Genomic DNA, 14,784 nt, shown 5'->3' with positions numbered 1-14,784 from the left:
AATTTGAAACTATACTCATGGATTTTTAAAAAATCCTTAAAAATATAACAAATTACATATTATTATAACGTTTAAATCTTAACTCGTCAAAGGCTTAACTAACTGCGGTAATACTAACTAAATACTAGGCTTGTTTACTGATGCACTGGAAAACTAATTTTAAATACTCTGTACATATTTTTAATGTGTATTTTTATGTTATTAGAATGTAGCGAATTTTATATTATAGCTAAACTAACCGTAATGCGTTACTTTCTCACATCTAATATACCAGCTATTTTTTAAATTCCTATTTATGACTAGCCTCTAGAGGCCCTTGAGGCACCTGAGAGAGAGGTTGCCGACCCTCCAATTAAAAAGTTTTGAAAAGAATTTTCAAGAGGGGGGGGGGGCGAATTCTCTTTCTTCTTCCCCTAAAAAGGTTATAAACCATCCCAGAGTCTATGAGAGGCTTTACTGTATATGAAGAGGAGAACCATATCGGTTTAGCGATTAGCGAGATCCTATGCTACACAGACAAACAATCATTTAAGTATCACCATTAGATATTAAACATGTGAATAAATTTTCGCTAAAGGTAATTTTTATAATAAATAATTTTGTATGACCACCTCGTATACATAGTTAACAAAAATCTAGCGCAGAATTTACAGACGAAAATACTACGAGCAAAATATTTGAAGGCTAAAGGAGACAGCTTGGGATACATCACGGAAGTGAAGCCACTCTATTACCAATAGTACACTACTCAATGAATATTTGAAGGCTAAAGGAGACATTAATTTAGCAGGTACGCCTCTAAAGGCCTCAAGGGGCACTTGAGTTGGAAAGTGGGATGAAATTTTATCCCTTCCCACTTTCAACTTATTAGGGGGTAATTTTTTTTAAAGGGGGATTATTCTTGAGATGTTGGTTGAGATGCGATTATACCTGCAAGGCAATCTTGTACCTAACCTGGCTAAAACTTAAAAGTAACAAACAATCAAATTAAAAACTACACCCTATGTCCAATATTTCAAATCATTTTATTAAAAAGTGCTTATCTAAGCACTTTGAGGAAATAAACCCCAGTTTTTATAAACCATATGAGTACACATAATTGACTACACAGTGAGTTAACCTATTTTCATTCCCTGTAAACTAAGAGCCTGCAGTATAAATGCGGCGCAGCTTTCTTTTTGCCATTACCTAATACACTTGAGCAGGTTTAATATCTGTACCGGTATACACACAAAAAGAAAAAAAGAAAAAGGTACATTTACACAAAAAAGTAACTGCAAAAATAATTTAATTTGATTTTAAAGAAAATAAACATTAAAATTTTTTTTTCTTATCAGAATGAAATATTTTCTCTGTGTGGCTATACTCTAAAGCCAACTTTAGTATATTAGGTTAAGTAACATCGAATAGACAACCAACCTTTTCATTGCATAACCTTTGTCTAGAAGTTTAAACTCTGCATGGCAATAAGTTACTCCTGTAATGGGCCATGGCGTTCCCCCTACTAGTTTTGATTGTGCTTTCAAGAAAAGCTTTATATCAGTGTTTGGTTGGTTTAGGTAATTCTTTCTTCTCTCTCCCCCTCTTCCATAAACATAAATATCAGTTGGAGATAAAAAGTCTTTGCAATTTATACATATACTAGCGACTTCGCCCCTAGCCTCTAGGGGCTTTGCCCCAAGAAGTGATAAAAAAATTAAGGTGAAATTCGTAAAAAAAAGACCAAGGAAATTTTCTTTAAAAAAAGGACCAAGGAAATCTTCCACAAAAACAAAACAAAAAAGGGGGGGGGGATTTTTTTGTTTATAGGGGGGTTGGGGGTGTCCCACCCCCCAAGAAATGAGCCTAAAACCACCACAGGAGCAGTAGGTATATTCCCTGAAGAGTAGAATCCGATCGGTTCAGTGGTTACCGAGATCTTAAGCTTCAGACGGACGGACAGACAGACGGACGGACAGACAGACGGACGGACGGACAGACATCAAGCTACTTTGTATTATAGATATAAGATTCTAGGGGAAGACATTTTTGCTAAATTGTAAAATTTGTTGTTCTGTATGAATACCTTTTAAAAGCAGGCACGCAGATTATTTTGCAAATATCAAGGATACAAATTTTCTAAAGTTAACTCTAGCAAAAAAAATTTGTATTTTTTTTATTTAATCATGAATTATAATTGGGTATGATCACCAATTTATTGTCCTATTATTTTTTTATGGAACTTCCATGGTCAGCAGATGATGGGAAGGTCGACCTAAAACCTTAAATATTAGAAGCTATATTATAAAGAAGAACCATATCGGTTAGGGATATCCTTCGGTACAGACACACCCAGATCATGTTACTTTTATATAAGAATAGGACAGATTATTTACTATTGATTTTTTTGTTTTTCTCTCCCAACTATTTAATATAACTTATCCTTGTCTTTAGCAAATACAGATACACACTTTTTACATTTCCCTTATCTTTTTAGTAGCGAAGCTACTCTATAATTCACAATGCCTGTCAGTCCATCATTCCGAAACGCTATGGTGGAATTGTGATTTTCTCAGATGATATTCTTAATTTAGTCAGAAAGGTTGCGTGATTTTTTTCTACAATAGATGTATATTCTTGTTGTTAACACATCCATAATTTTTGGATGTTTTCATCCTTGTTTTCTCCCCCTATCTCTACCCCTTCTTTCTCAACTTAACTTTTCCCCGTACTTTTCAAGGACGCGTAAATTTTTAGGGTTAAAAGGTAAAATAGTATTTGAAGTAATAGATAGCGGTATTATCACCCAATATTCGTTTTGTGATGCAAAAAAATTTATAAATATATTACAGTTTACCTGGACACACGTACCTATCTATAATACAAAGTAGAACGATGTCTGTCTGTTCATCTGTCTGAAGCTTAAGATCTCAGTAACCACTGAACCGATTGGTCTCTATATCCCTACTGATCCTGTGATGAATTTAAGCTATTTATTTTTTTGGGAGGGGGGAACCCCTAACTACAAAAAATACCCCTCCCCTCTCCAAATATTTATGAATATGCATAAACAAAAGCTTCTTCTTATTAGAGTTTATTTGAAAATTGAAAGGATAATTGTGTTTGATAGACCTTTGATATATATAAAAGTTATTTATCGTATCGTATTATAGACAGATTTCCGCGGAAATTCAAATGGAAAATATAAGATTAAAACCAGTTTAGTTAAACTGGTATTTGTTTCATGATGTGTACTTTGATTTTCGTGTCTGTTAATGTCTGTAATACGATGCTATATATGATTTTTCTGTGTAGCTGAGAATCAGAAATGTATGCTGAAAACTTATATCTTCAGCACAAGGACTCTGGCAGGAAAATTGACAACTTATTCATACGTACTGTACTAAATCAATCTTTACGTGGACTAATTTAACCAAATTAGGTTTTTTTAGGTTTTTTATAATTCATACAACCCCCTTAAGTTATTCATTACAATAGAATACAATTTTAAAATTTATTTACTGTGTAAATATGCATAAATATGACGTTTTTACTGACAATTAGGTTGATTTTTACTCAAAGCATTTTTCTTGTAGACAATAAAATGATTATAACTTTCGTTCTATTTAAGATAAATTGATGAAATAAAAAGTATTTTCAATTTTATTATGCTGAGAAGTCACTTATTGGTTTTAAGAAATAATAAACCCCTTTGAGTTGGGGAGGGGGGGGGGGCGTTGAGTATCGAAATAATGAAACTAATGTAAATTTCTTTTTATGGTGGGTTTTAATGATTCATATAGCAGCCATACTGTTTTTAGGCAATACCCCTTTGTCTGTCTGTCCCTCTGTCTGTCTGTTTTTTTGTCTGTCTATCACTCCACTTGTCAGTCTATCTGTCTAACTGCCTCTTTTTCGGATTTCAATGAATCATCTAGCATAGCCTAATTCTAATTTGTTAATGCCTCAAAAACTGTCTGTCTGTCCGTCTGTCTGTCTATCCCTCCATCTGTCTGATCATTCACAGGTTCTCTATTGGATTTTATTTAATGAATTGTCTATTATGGTCAAACTGTAATTTGATCATTCTTCTTGCCTGTCTGTCTGTCTCGTCTATCTGCTGAGTTTCTACCATTGGTCTAACAGACTGATTCACTTAATTAACCCCTTACGGTCGGGCCCCTTACCGCACCTTAATCAGTTGGGGGGGGGGGGGGGGAGTCACCCCCCTGCAACCAACCCCTAGCCCTCCGGGGCTTAAAAAAATCCTATAAATGAACCTAACCTTATTTTTCTCAGACACCATTTGACCAATAGGGATGATTTCTTAAACTTAAGCTTTTATAATTATAAACTAACTCCTAGAATATAAGTCACCCCCTGCCGCCAACCCCTAGCCCTCCAGGGCTCCAAAAACCCTAAAAATGAACCTACCTTTATTTTTCTCAGAAACCATTTGACCAATAGGGATGATTTCTTAAACTTAAGCTTTTATGGTTATAAACTAACTTTTAGATTTTAAGTCGCCCCCCTGCCGCCAACCCCTAGCCCTCTGGGGCTCCAAAAAATCCTAAAAATGAACCTAACCTTAATTTTCTCAGAAACCATTTGACTAATAGGGATGATTTCTTAAACTTAAGCTTTTATGATTATAAACTAACTCCTAGATTATAAGTCACCCCCTTGAAAATAAAGGTTAGGTTCATTTTTATGGGTTTTTTTGATCCCCGGAGGACTAGGGGTTAGCAGCAGGGGGGTGACTTCTATACCAAAAGCTAGTTTATAACCATAAAGGCTTAAGTTTAAGAATTCATCTCTATTGGTCAAATGGTTTCTGAGAAAATTAAGGTTAGGTCCATTTTTAGGGTTTTTTTTAGCCCCGGAGGGCTAGAAGTAGGCGGTAGGGGGGTGACTTCTAAACTAGAAGTTAGTTTATAACCATAAAAGCTTAAGTTTAAGAAATCATCCCTATTGGTCAAATGGTTTCTGAGAAAATTAAGGTTATGTTCATTTTTAGGGGGGTTTTGAGCCCCAGGGGGCTAGGGGATGGGGGTAGGGGGTTGACTTTGAAACCATAAGATGTTCATACCCCTAAAAGCTTAAGTCCAAAAAATTTGCATGGTTCATCAAGTGGTTCCGGAGAACCCCCCCCCCCCCCCCCCAGCATCAAAAAAGCTTTAGTTACGTCCCCCTTTTAAACGTAAGCTTTTCTTATATGTTAACATAACATATCTAAATTTCATAGAGATCCGCAGCTGTTTTCCCTGCTGACCGCCTGCTGCGGCCGCTGAAATTTATATTTGATATTTCTAATATAAAATTTACTTAAAGATAAACATTTTCTGTAAAAAAATTGTTCTTCTAGCTTCAAAAATAAGAAAATTACAGCCCTTTAAAATTTTTAAGTAAAAAAGGTTGTTAAATAAAAAGGTGAACTAAGCAAAAATTGACTTTGACTTATAAAAGGTCGGAAATTTATTATCAAACAGGGGACTTGCACAAAAAAGATTTAGCCCTCTAGGTCTAATAGGAACTGAGATAATAGGGGGGGAGCGTTGAACGCCCACCCCATCTCTAACCGATTAAGGTGCGGCAAGGGGCCCGACTGTTAAGGGTTACACAGTGCCTTCAAAGGTGCTTTGACTTTAGTGTCAGAACCTAAATTGGGACATAGTGCATTTCATTACCCTAGGTTAGGTAACTTCATTTCACTTTTCAATAAAATCTAAAATGCAGCGGTTTTTGAGAAAATTAGATTTAAAAATTTCAAGTTCAATTTTCACCCACTAGGAGTTACCGCATAATCATGACAAGAAAAGCAAAGATTATTTATTTAAAATTTTGAACAACTTTGCTTTTATAAAGTCAGTCATAAAACCTCTCTATAAATGATTTATTTAAGGCTGAATTTCCGTGACCTTAGCAAAGCAATTGATTAAAATGGCCATTAATTACCTCACTTCAGGAGTGGTTTTATGAAGAACTTTATTAAAGCAAAGTTGTTCAAAATTTTAAATAAATAATCTTTGCTATTCTTGTCATGATTATGCGGTAACTCCTAGTTGGTGAAAATTGAACTTGAAATTTTCAAATTTAATTTTCTCAAAAACGGCTGCATTTTAGATTTTATTGAAAAGTGAAATGAAGTTACCTAACCTAGGGTAATGAAATGCACTATGTCCCAATTTAGGTTCTGACACTAAAGTCAAAGCACATTCGAAGGCACTGTGGTTAATAATACATATTTAATAATTCATATTAAAATCGATAATACTGTAAAAATGGTTGAATGCTTGTTTCAATAGAAAATTAGATTTAACTAATAATAATGTTGAATCTTGTACCAGGAGATAAACAAATAACCTTGTGTTGCAATAAAAAATAAAAAAATTTATCCAATTTACTTATGAAAAAAAGTGTAATACTGTATCTATAATCTTTTTGTACATAAATGATAATAATATCAGGTTATATTCCATTAATTTATAACCACCTAAATTTTTTGACACTTACAACTTTTAACAGCTCCCTTTAACCAAAATCAAGGATAGTTTATTTAAGTATGTCACCAAAACTTCATTACATAAGTAATACATTTTTACAAACTTTAAAAAGAGGATTGGGAAATATCTCCCTCCCCAACATTAACTTTAATCACTATTGTAAACAATATTAAAAGTTATAAATATATATCAATCAAGATCTTTAGAGGTATTAACTGTGGTTTAATTACATATGTATGAGAGCTCCTTCTTGTGTCAATCACTTTTATTTACTGATTAAAATTTGTACAGTACAGTTGTACAGAATATTGCAAGATTTTTTTTAGTTAAGTCTGGAAATTAATGATTAATTTATCTAAAAATAGATAGCATAGAATTATCTTAATCAGTAGCTTAATTTTATACACCCGCCTTAAACACCTCCCCCCCCCCCACTCTTTATTTTAAGGGGTGTAAATTTTTTTCCTTTACACCCCCTTGGAATTTATAGAGGGGTGTATCTGAGGGTGTAGGCTCTTGTCAAGAGGGTGGACATGGGTGGACACCTAGGGAGGTGTATTCATCCCCCTTAATTTTACAAGGGTGGTGTAAACAACCCCTACACCAACCTTTTGCACGCCTTTGATCTTAACTATACTTTTAGTGTACATAAAGTTGTAAATTCAGTAACTATTCTACAAAAATTACCTTCCTAAATTGATATATGATTTTCAGGGTAATCTCCGGTGGACTAAACATTAAAATTTTATGGAAAAAAAGATATCTTTGGAACATACATGACTTGAAATTATCCCCCCTTTGTACTCAATACGCATTTTTTATTCTAAGTGCGTCAATTTTGCGTTTAAAGATACCCTTAGTTTAAGCATTAATTTCTCCAAAAAATGATGAAAAAAGATAAATTTTTTTTGATAAAATGATAAACGTATATGTAAAATGAAATAACCAGCAAAAAAAATTACAAAATTACGTTAAATAGAACGAAAATTAGAGCGTTTTGTATGCCTTATAAAATGCGTATTTCTCATGAAAATTGTAACAATTTAGTGAGTTGAGTAAAATATTTACAAACTTCCCGCTTTTATAAGAAGCTAGAGCCTTTGTGTCAGAAAAGCATGGCAGTTACTATATAATTGGGGCGTGTCCGTTAGTGGTGGACATTAAAGAATAATAAAAAAAAAAAATTATTGAAAAATAATGCCTTTTATAACAATTTATCCATGATTAGGGTCGGTTCGTCAGTACGTAACGGTTAGCTCTTTTCGTTAATTTAGGCATGTTAGAATTGTCTTATCGATTTTAAACTTTGCTGATGCTGATTCCTGTAGTAGTTAGGTACAATTAAGAAAGCGTAGCAACTCTATAATTGTTATCAGAATGTTGATTTTTAACTTTTTTAACAACTAATTTTATGTGATAAAATTATTTAAATATTCTGATTTTTGAAATACTGATTTCTAGGACAACAAATTACATTGATATAAGCGAAGCATCACTACAAATAAGTCTTAAAAATGTCAGTATGTCCTTAAACATTATCCTGTATTTAAGCATTTTTTTGAACAAATATATTTACTTTAGTTTCAAAATTATACATTTATATTCTGTTTATTCAGTTCTGACACTGTAAAAGTATTAATGTTCGTTTGTCTTACCTTTTTAGAGGTTCGCTTTTATGAATGTTGTCACCCTTATCACTTATAAACTTTTTGTTAAATTTTATCCAAAATTTTATTAGTTTTTCAATGAAGAAAAAATATTCATATCATATAATACTTTATTTTTTATTAATTGCATTATTTAATATTATAATACTACTTTATAGCTGTGCAGCATTTACAGATTTTTCAATTGGTTTAGATTCAATATTTCCTTTTTCTACAAAATCATGAGATTCTAATTTAGGGGCAATTTCAAATAATCTCTGCTCCTCTGTCAATTTTCGTTCCATCTTCAATTTTTCCTCCATGATGGCCTTCAACTGGAATTTCTGAATTTTTCCTGTGGCCGTCAGTGGAAAAGAATCCACAAATTCAATATATCTAGGGATTTTAAAATGAGCTAGGTTTCCTTTGCAAAAGTTTTTGATGTCACTTGCTTGGATGTCGCCATTAAAAGCCGCGCTTTTGTTGAGTCTTATCCAAACAGCAACCTCTTCGCCCATGCGGTCATCAGCAACGCCAAAAACCTGGGCCTCTTGAACTTGAGGATGTGTGTGCAGAAACTCCTCAATCTCTCTGGGATAAATGTTCTCACCGCCTCTAATAATCATATCCTTGATTCTGCCAACAATTCTGACATAGCCATTGGTGTCCATAACAGCTGTGTCGCCACTGCGCAGCCACCCGTCAGCTGTTATTGTTTCCCGCGTTTTTTCTTCGTCACCCCAGTAGCCCAGCATGGTGGAAAAACCGCGCGAAACTAGTTCCCCAGGGGTGCCAGCTGGAACTATTTGCATATTCTCATCCATTACACCAATTTCAATGTGGTTTGTTGGAAATCCTACAGTGCCTGTCATCAAATCCAGGCTGTCTGATGAGAACCCTTGTGTAACAGCTGTGCTAGTTTCAGTCAAGCCATAGGCAACACATAAATTGTCCATGCCCATTTCAGCAATAACACTCTTACACAATTCCCTAGGGCATGGGGCACCAGCCATTATTCCAGTCTGAAGGCTGCTAAGGTCACGTGGAATTTGGCGAATATTTTCTAGAATATCAATAAACATAGTTGGTGTACCGTACAGTGCAGTACATTTTTCACTTTCAATGGTGGCTGCACAAGCAGGACCATTGAAGCTAGGGGCAGGTACAACACAAGCAGCACCATGCATCATACCACAAATTGTACCAGCAACATTACCAAAACAGTGATACATTGGTACTGACAGGCATATTCTGTGCTGTTCTTGAGGACTACTGTTGCTACCCTCCAGATGACCATTGTCATAACCCAGCCTGTGGCCCAACTGTCTGCTGTTGTTAACCAATGCATAATGTGACAATACAACTCCCTTCGGTGATCCGGTTGTGCCTGATGTGAACTGAATATTTGCAGGACTCTGAGCGTCTATTTTGGCCTCCAGGTCAGCCAATCTGTTATGAGCATCATTTCCAGCATTCGTCAGAATATCATTAAACCTCCAGGTTCCAGGCTTTGCAGACTTTCTGACATTTTTCTTGGATGAAATTAAAATAACATGCTTTAATGTTGTTACACTTGAACTGTTAAGTGTGTTGCTGTAATTTTGGCCAAGTTCTGGGGCAATTTGTTGGATGAGTTGATAATAATCCTGGGACTTGAACCTGTCCTGGCAGACAATGGCTTGAATGCCAACCTTGTTAATACAATACTTCAGTTCATCCGCCTGATATGCAGGGTTGATGTTAACCAGCACAAGACCAGCCTTGGCTGCTGCAAACTGAGTAACATACCATTCCAGAGTGCTGGGACCCCAAATGCCAATGCGAGATCCAGGTTCGAGTCCAAGCTGTACAAAACCAGCTGCCAGTGAAGTAATCTCAGCCTGTAGCTGAGTAAAAGATCTTCGTTGATGCTGAGCAACATCAACAAGACCTTCAAGATCACCATAAAGATCAGCTGCCTGGTCAACAGCTCGACCAATGGTCATAGTGGTCAATGGAGGAATGCCATGACCGGAAGGACCAGTCATATAACTCAAGTTGGTTTTAACATGAACTGCTGGCTGATGGCGACGGCTTGTTGAGCTGCTAAAGTTCCTACTGCTGCTTCTGCTTATCAACGAAGATAAAAATTTTACTTTTGCCGAAGAGGACATTTCTATAACATAAAATATTATAGCTATAGATGATAAAATTATTAGTTTCTGTTGTGAAATCTTGTTGTAAACTGATCAAAGCTAGCAAATCTTCATGTATTTAAACCCAAAAGTGCTCTGATTTAGTGACGTCAAATATTAAAACTTGGATTTTCAGGGGCAACAAATTTTTAACCAAATCTATCTATAGAAATAAAAGTTATGTTCTTTTCTTGAAATGGTATTATTTAAATTATTATATATATTATTTGATTTGAATATAAAAATTTTTATTTGCCCCTGATCTTTTTTTAGTCTGCTATTTTTGATATATATGTATATAAAAAGGTGTTTTTTACTAACATAAATAAGTGTTGTCAATATAAAAATTAAACTCTGCAACAATTTTGAAGATACACAGATATTAAAAGAAATTAAAAGATTAAAGTATAACATATCCTATCATATAAAATAGTAATTGTCTGTAGAAAAAGATAAAAAAAAAAACGCTGAACAGATATGGGTCTCCTTTACAGTAAATCTATTAAGGGGCCCAGGGAAGGTTTTTTAACTATTTTAACTAATCGCTAGTAATCTATAAAAGGAAATACCGAAGCATTTACAATTTTTTTTCAGTTAAAATATTATATACTAGGGGTTTTGCCCCTAGAGGCTTGTAGCGGCATTTTTTTTATTTTAAATATCTAATTTGTCTATGTTGCGTTCAAGTCTCTACGCAATAGCAAGGATATTAAAAAAATAGATTTTTTTGTGATTTCTCTTGGGAGTGTGGTGGTACCCTCCCCCAAAATAGTTATAAACCTTACCGGGACCTATGAGAAGCTACCCTGTTAAGGAGAACCCGATCAGTTCACCGGTTAGCGAGATCCTTCGGTACAGACAAACAGACAGACAAATAGACAAAGAAATAAACAGACATCCTGTTACTTTATATTAAGGAAAATATAAAACATTTGTCATTCTGTAAAGAGCAAAAAGTTTATCAGCAAAAAAAAATAAGAAATTGGAAAATAAGCATTACAAAATCATTTTTAGTTGAAATCGCTGTTCAAAACACAAAAATAGGCCTAAATATATAATCTGCTTATAAATCTGTACTTTCATTTTTTCTATTTCTTGGATGTATTAATACATGGACTGGACAAATTCTTATAAACTTAAGTTACAATTTACTTTCTCAAAGGTCAAAATGGGAAAGGGGGGTGGGGAGGTTATTAAACAACTAATAGTTTGTTTTCTCACTTACAAAAGGAAGAATTTTGTCTATAGTAATTGGGGGTAAGAATAATCTATCCTTTACTGACATATCTGAGGGTATTTCATCAATATTTTGTAACTACATCCACTTCATATTAAATCCAATTTAATTTTTGTACTGTGTAATATTTGTATTAAAAATGGTCCTGCCATAACCTTCCTTCAAAATCACCAAAAAGCAGCCGTCTTTTTTGATGACAAACAAACTGCATTTTTAAATTATTGAAAACTAGGCGGCCTTCGAGCCCAATTTTTCATCCATTCTCAAAAAAAGTATTGATTAAAATTATAAAATTCCCTAAGCTAAAGGATTCCTTAGCCTTACAGTAGAGGGACAAACAGCAATATAATAGCTAGCTATAAAATTCCCCCCCCCTTACCCCATCCCCTCCCTCCTACTAGAGGAACGAGCTGACCATGAATGTATTCCTGCCATGAATGAGACACATTTTAGTAGCAACAAAAATTGAAGACAAAATTTCCCCTGTAAGATTATCCACATATTTTTATCTTAAATGTAAGAGCTCCGTCGTAGCATTAGTAAAGACCTGTTTTAAAAAGGAGGGGTCTGGTTTGAAGCCTAGCAAAGAATACGCTCACTTTTTAACTATTAGTTGACGTCACCAACCTCAATTAAAGAAGAAGGTAAAACAGAGATTTAGGGAAAGTAATTTTTGTCTCTTTGGACTATTTTAGCATCTGGTGTCTATTTTGATTTTGCAAAATAATTACCGAATTTTTTTAATTGACGCTTCTCTATAATTATGATATGCTTTGTAAGAGGTAAATAAAGAAATATGCTTTAACCTAATAATAGTTAGATTTTACAGTTTCTAAACCATACATTATGAACAATGTAACAAACTTATCATATTATTAGATTTATTTTGAATTTTGATCTTTTATTAAATATATTCAAAATTTAATCTGATTCAATAATTTTATAACATCACTATACTAAGGAAATATATGAATTGTCGTTAAAAATATTATCTAAGCTTACATATAAAAATAGGAAAAGCCTTGTCCAAACAAGGATGACAACATCCATAAAAGCGAAGCACTGAAACGGTAGGACAAACGGACATTAACACTTGTATAGTGTCTGAACTGAATAATCAGAATATAAAAGTATAAGAGTCGACGCAAAATTGTATGTAATTTTGTTGAAAAACTGCTTGATACAGGATAATGTTTATGGACATACTTACATTTTTAGGACTTGATTATAGAGTTGCTTCGCTTATAATATTGTTCTTTGTTGTCACAGGAATCAATATACCAAAAATCAGATCAAACGGATAATTAGTTCACATAGAAATTTGCTTTTAAAAAAGTAGAAAAATCAACATGTTTAAAATGGACGTACGGACATTCTGGTAATGATTATAGAGTTGCTACGCTTTCTTAATCGTACCTAACTACTACAGGAATCATCATGCAAAGTTTGAAATCGATAGGACAATTCTAACATGCCTAAATTAACGAATAAAAGCTATCTATCTCGGACGGACGGACGTACTGACGGACGTACGGACGGACGGACGGACGGACCGACCCTAATTATAGAAAAGCTTCGCTTTTAAAAATAGGCAATTACCTTCCCAAAATAGCAGGGTCCCTTTAGCTAGCAGACAAAAATCAGTATTAGTATTATATAAACAGAACTAGCGGCTTCGCCCCTAGCCTCAAGGGGCTTTGCCCCAAGAGGTTTGATCAAACCAATTTTTCGTATGTTAGATTTAAAGGAATATTTTTAAAAAAATTTGGGGGGGGGAGAAATTTTTTTTTTTTGAGGGGGGGGGGGGTAGTCGACCCAACTATTTTAATTTTAGTTTTAAAAAGATTTTTTTTTATTTTTTTTGGGGGGTATTTTTATTTTTTTGGGGGTTGGGGGTGTCCCACCCCCCAAGAAAATAGTTATAAACCTTTCCGGGACCTATGAGAAGCTACCCTTTAAAGGAGAACCCGATCGGTTCAGCGGTTAGCGAGATCCTTCGCTACAAACAAACAGACAGACAGACAAACAGACAGACAAACAGACAGACAGACAGACAAACAGACAGACAAACAGACAGACAAACAGACTGACAAACAGACTGACAAACAGACAGACAAACAGACAGACAACGTGTACAATTATTTACTGCCTTATAGTCGACATAATTACAATTATACAAACATGCATTCATTTTTTTATATCCATTTACCATCTCTTTTCTTCGTGACTACCATATGTTTTTAATCCTATTTACAAGAAAAATGCGTTCTTAAACGGACTATAGTGTACAAAGTATTAAAACGCATTTTAAATACCAATTGACGTCATAGTTAGTTCAATAGCCAAAGTCATATATAACAAATGAAAAAAAGTAAACGAAAATTTAATGAACATAGGTTTTGCAAATTATTAACTGCATCCTTTCTTCAGATTTTTGATTTAGGCTAAGAAATTCAAAACCACTTTCTTATTTCCCATCAGAATATGAACAGTGAGGGATGAGACATTTGACTGTTTTTATACTGGCACCCAAAGTTTTAAGATCACTTTTCTTTTCATTGGACAAAAGTTTTGGATAATAGCAAATAAACTTTTTCACTAATAATATTAATATACGGAAGGGGTAATTATGTTTAGCATAATCAGGATCGTAAACAGGCTCTAGCCTCTAGGGGCTTTGCCCCAAGAGGTTTTTTAAACCAATTTTTCGTAATTTAGATTTTGAAAAATTAATCAAAATTTTTTTTTTGGGGGGGTATTTTAAATTTTTTGGGGGTTCGGGGTGTCCCACCCCCCAAGAAAATAGTTATAAACCTTCCCGGGACCTATGAGAAGCTTCAAGCTACCCTGTAAAGGAGAACCCGATCGGTTCAGCGGTTAGCGAGATCCTTCGCTACAAACAAACCAACAGATAAACAGACAGACATCGTTCTACTTTGTATTATAGATATCTTAAGCTTTTAAGCTTTCTAGACAAATTAGTTGTTTTTATGTGCAAGATTTAACAAAAATTTTAAACGCATTTTTTTTGAACCAATTGACGTCATAGGTATTTTTTACAAATAATCGAATGGATTTTACGCATATAAGGATATTAATGTCCAAACGCAGCGCAGCAACAACAAGTTTAAAGATAAAACAAGGACAATGCAGTGTAACAAGTAGCAAAACAATACAATAATGGGTGTCCAACCCCCCCCCCCCCCTCCAAAAAAATAGCCTAAAACCACCGCAGGACCAGTAGA

The 14,784-nt window shown here is 34.3% G+C and overlaps 1 pseudogene across 1 annotated transcript; it reads right to left on the bottom strand.

Moving 5' to 3' along the window:
• Positions 1–8,241: 8,241 nt before the first annotated feature.
• Positions 8,242–10,348, bottom strand: LOC145334139 (medium-chain acyl-CoA ligase ACSF2, mitochondrial pseudogene; annotated as a pseudogene). The gene has a single exon (XR_013884726.1). The product of XR_013884726.1 is annotated as a medium-chain acyl-CoA ligase ACSF2, mitochondrial pseudogene (transcript).
• Between the last annotated feature and the right edge of the window lie 4,436 nt (positions 10,349–14,784).

Source organism: Acartia tonsa, chromosome 12 (genome assembly GCF_053477335.1).
Source record: "Acartia tonsa isolate MP-2025a chromosome 12, ASM5347733v1, whole genome shotgun sequence".
NCBI classification, from domain to species: domain Eukaryota; kingdom Metazoa; phylum Arthropoda; class Copepoda; order Calanoida; family Acartiidae; genus Acartia; species Acartia tonsa.
This window is presented reverse-complemented; position numbering and strand designations above follow the sequence as displayed.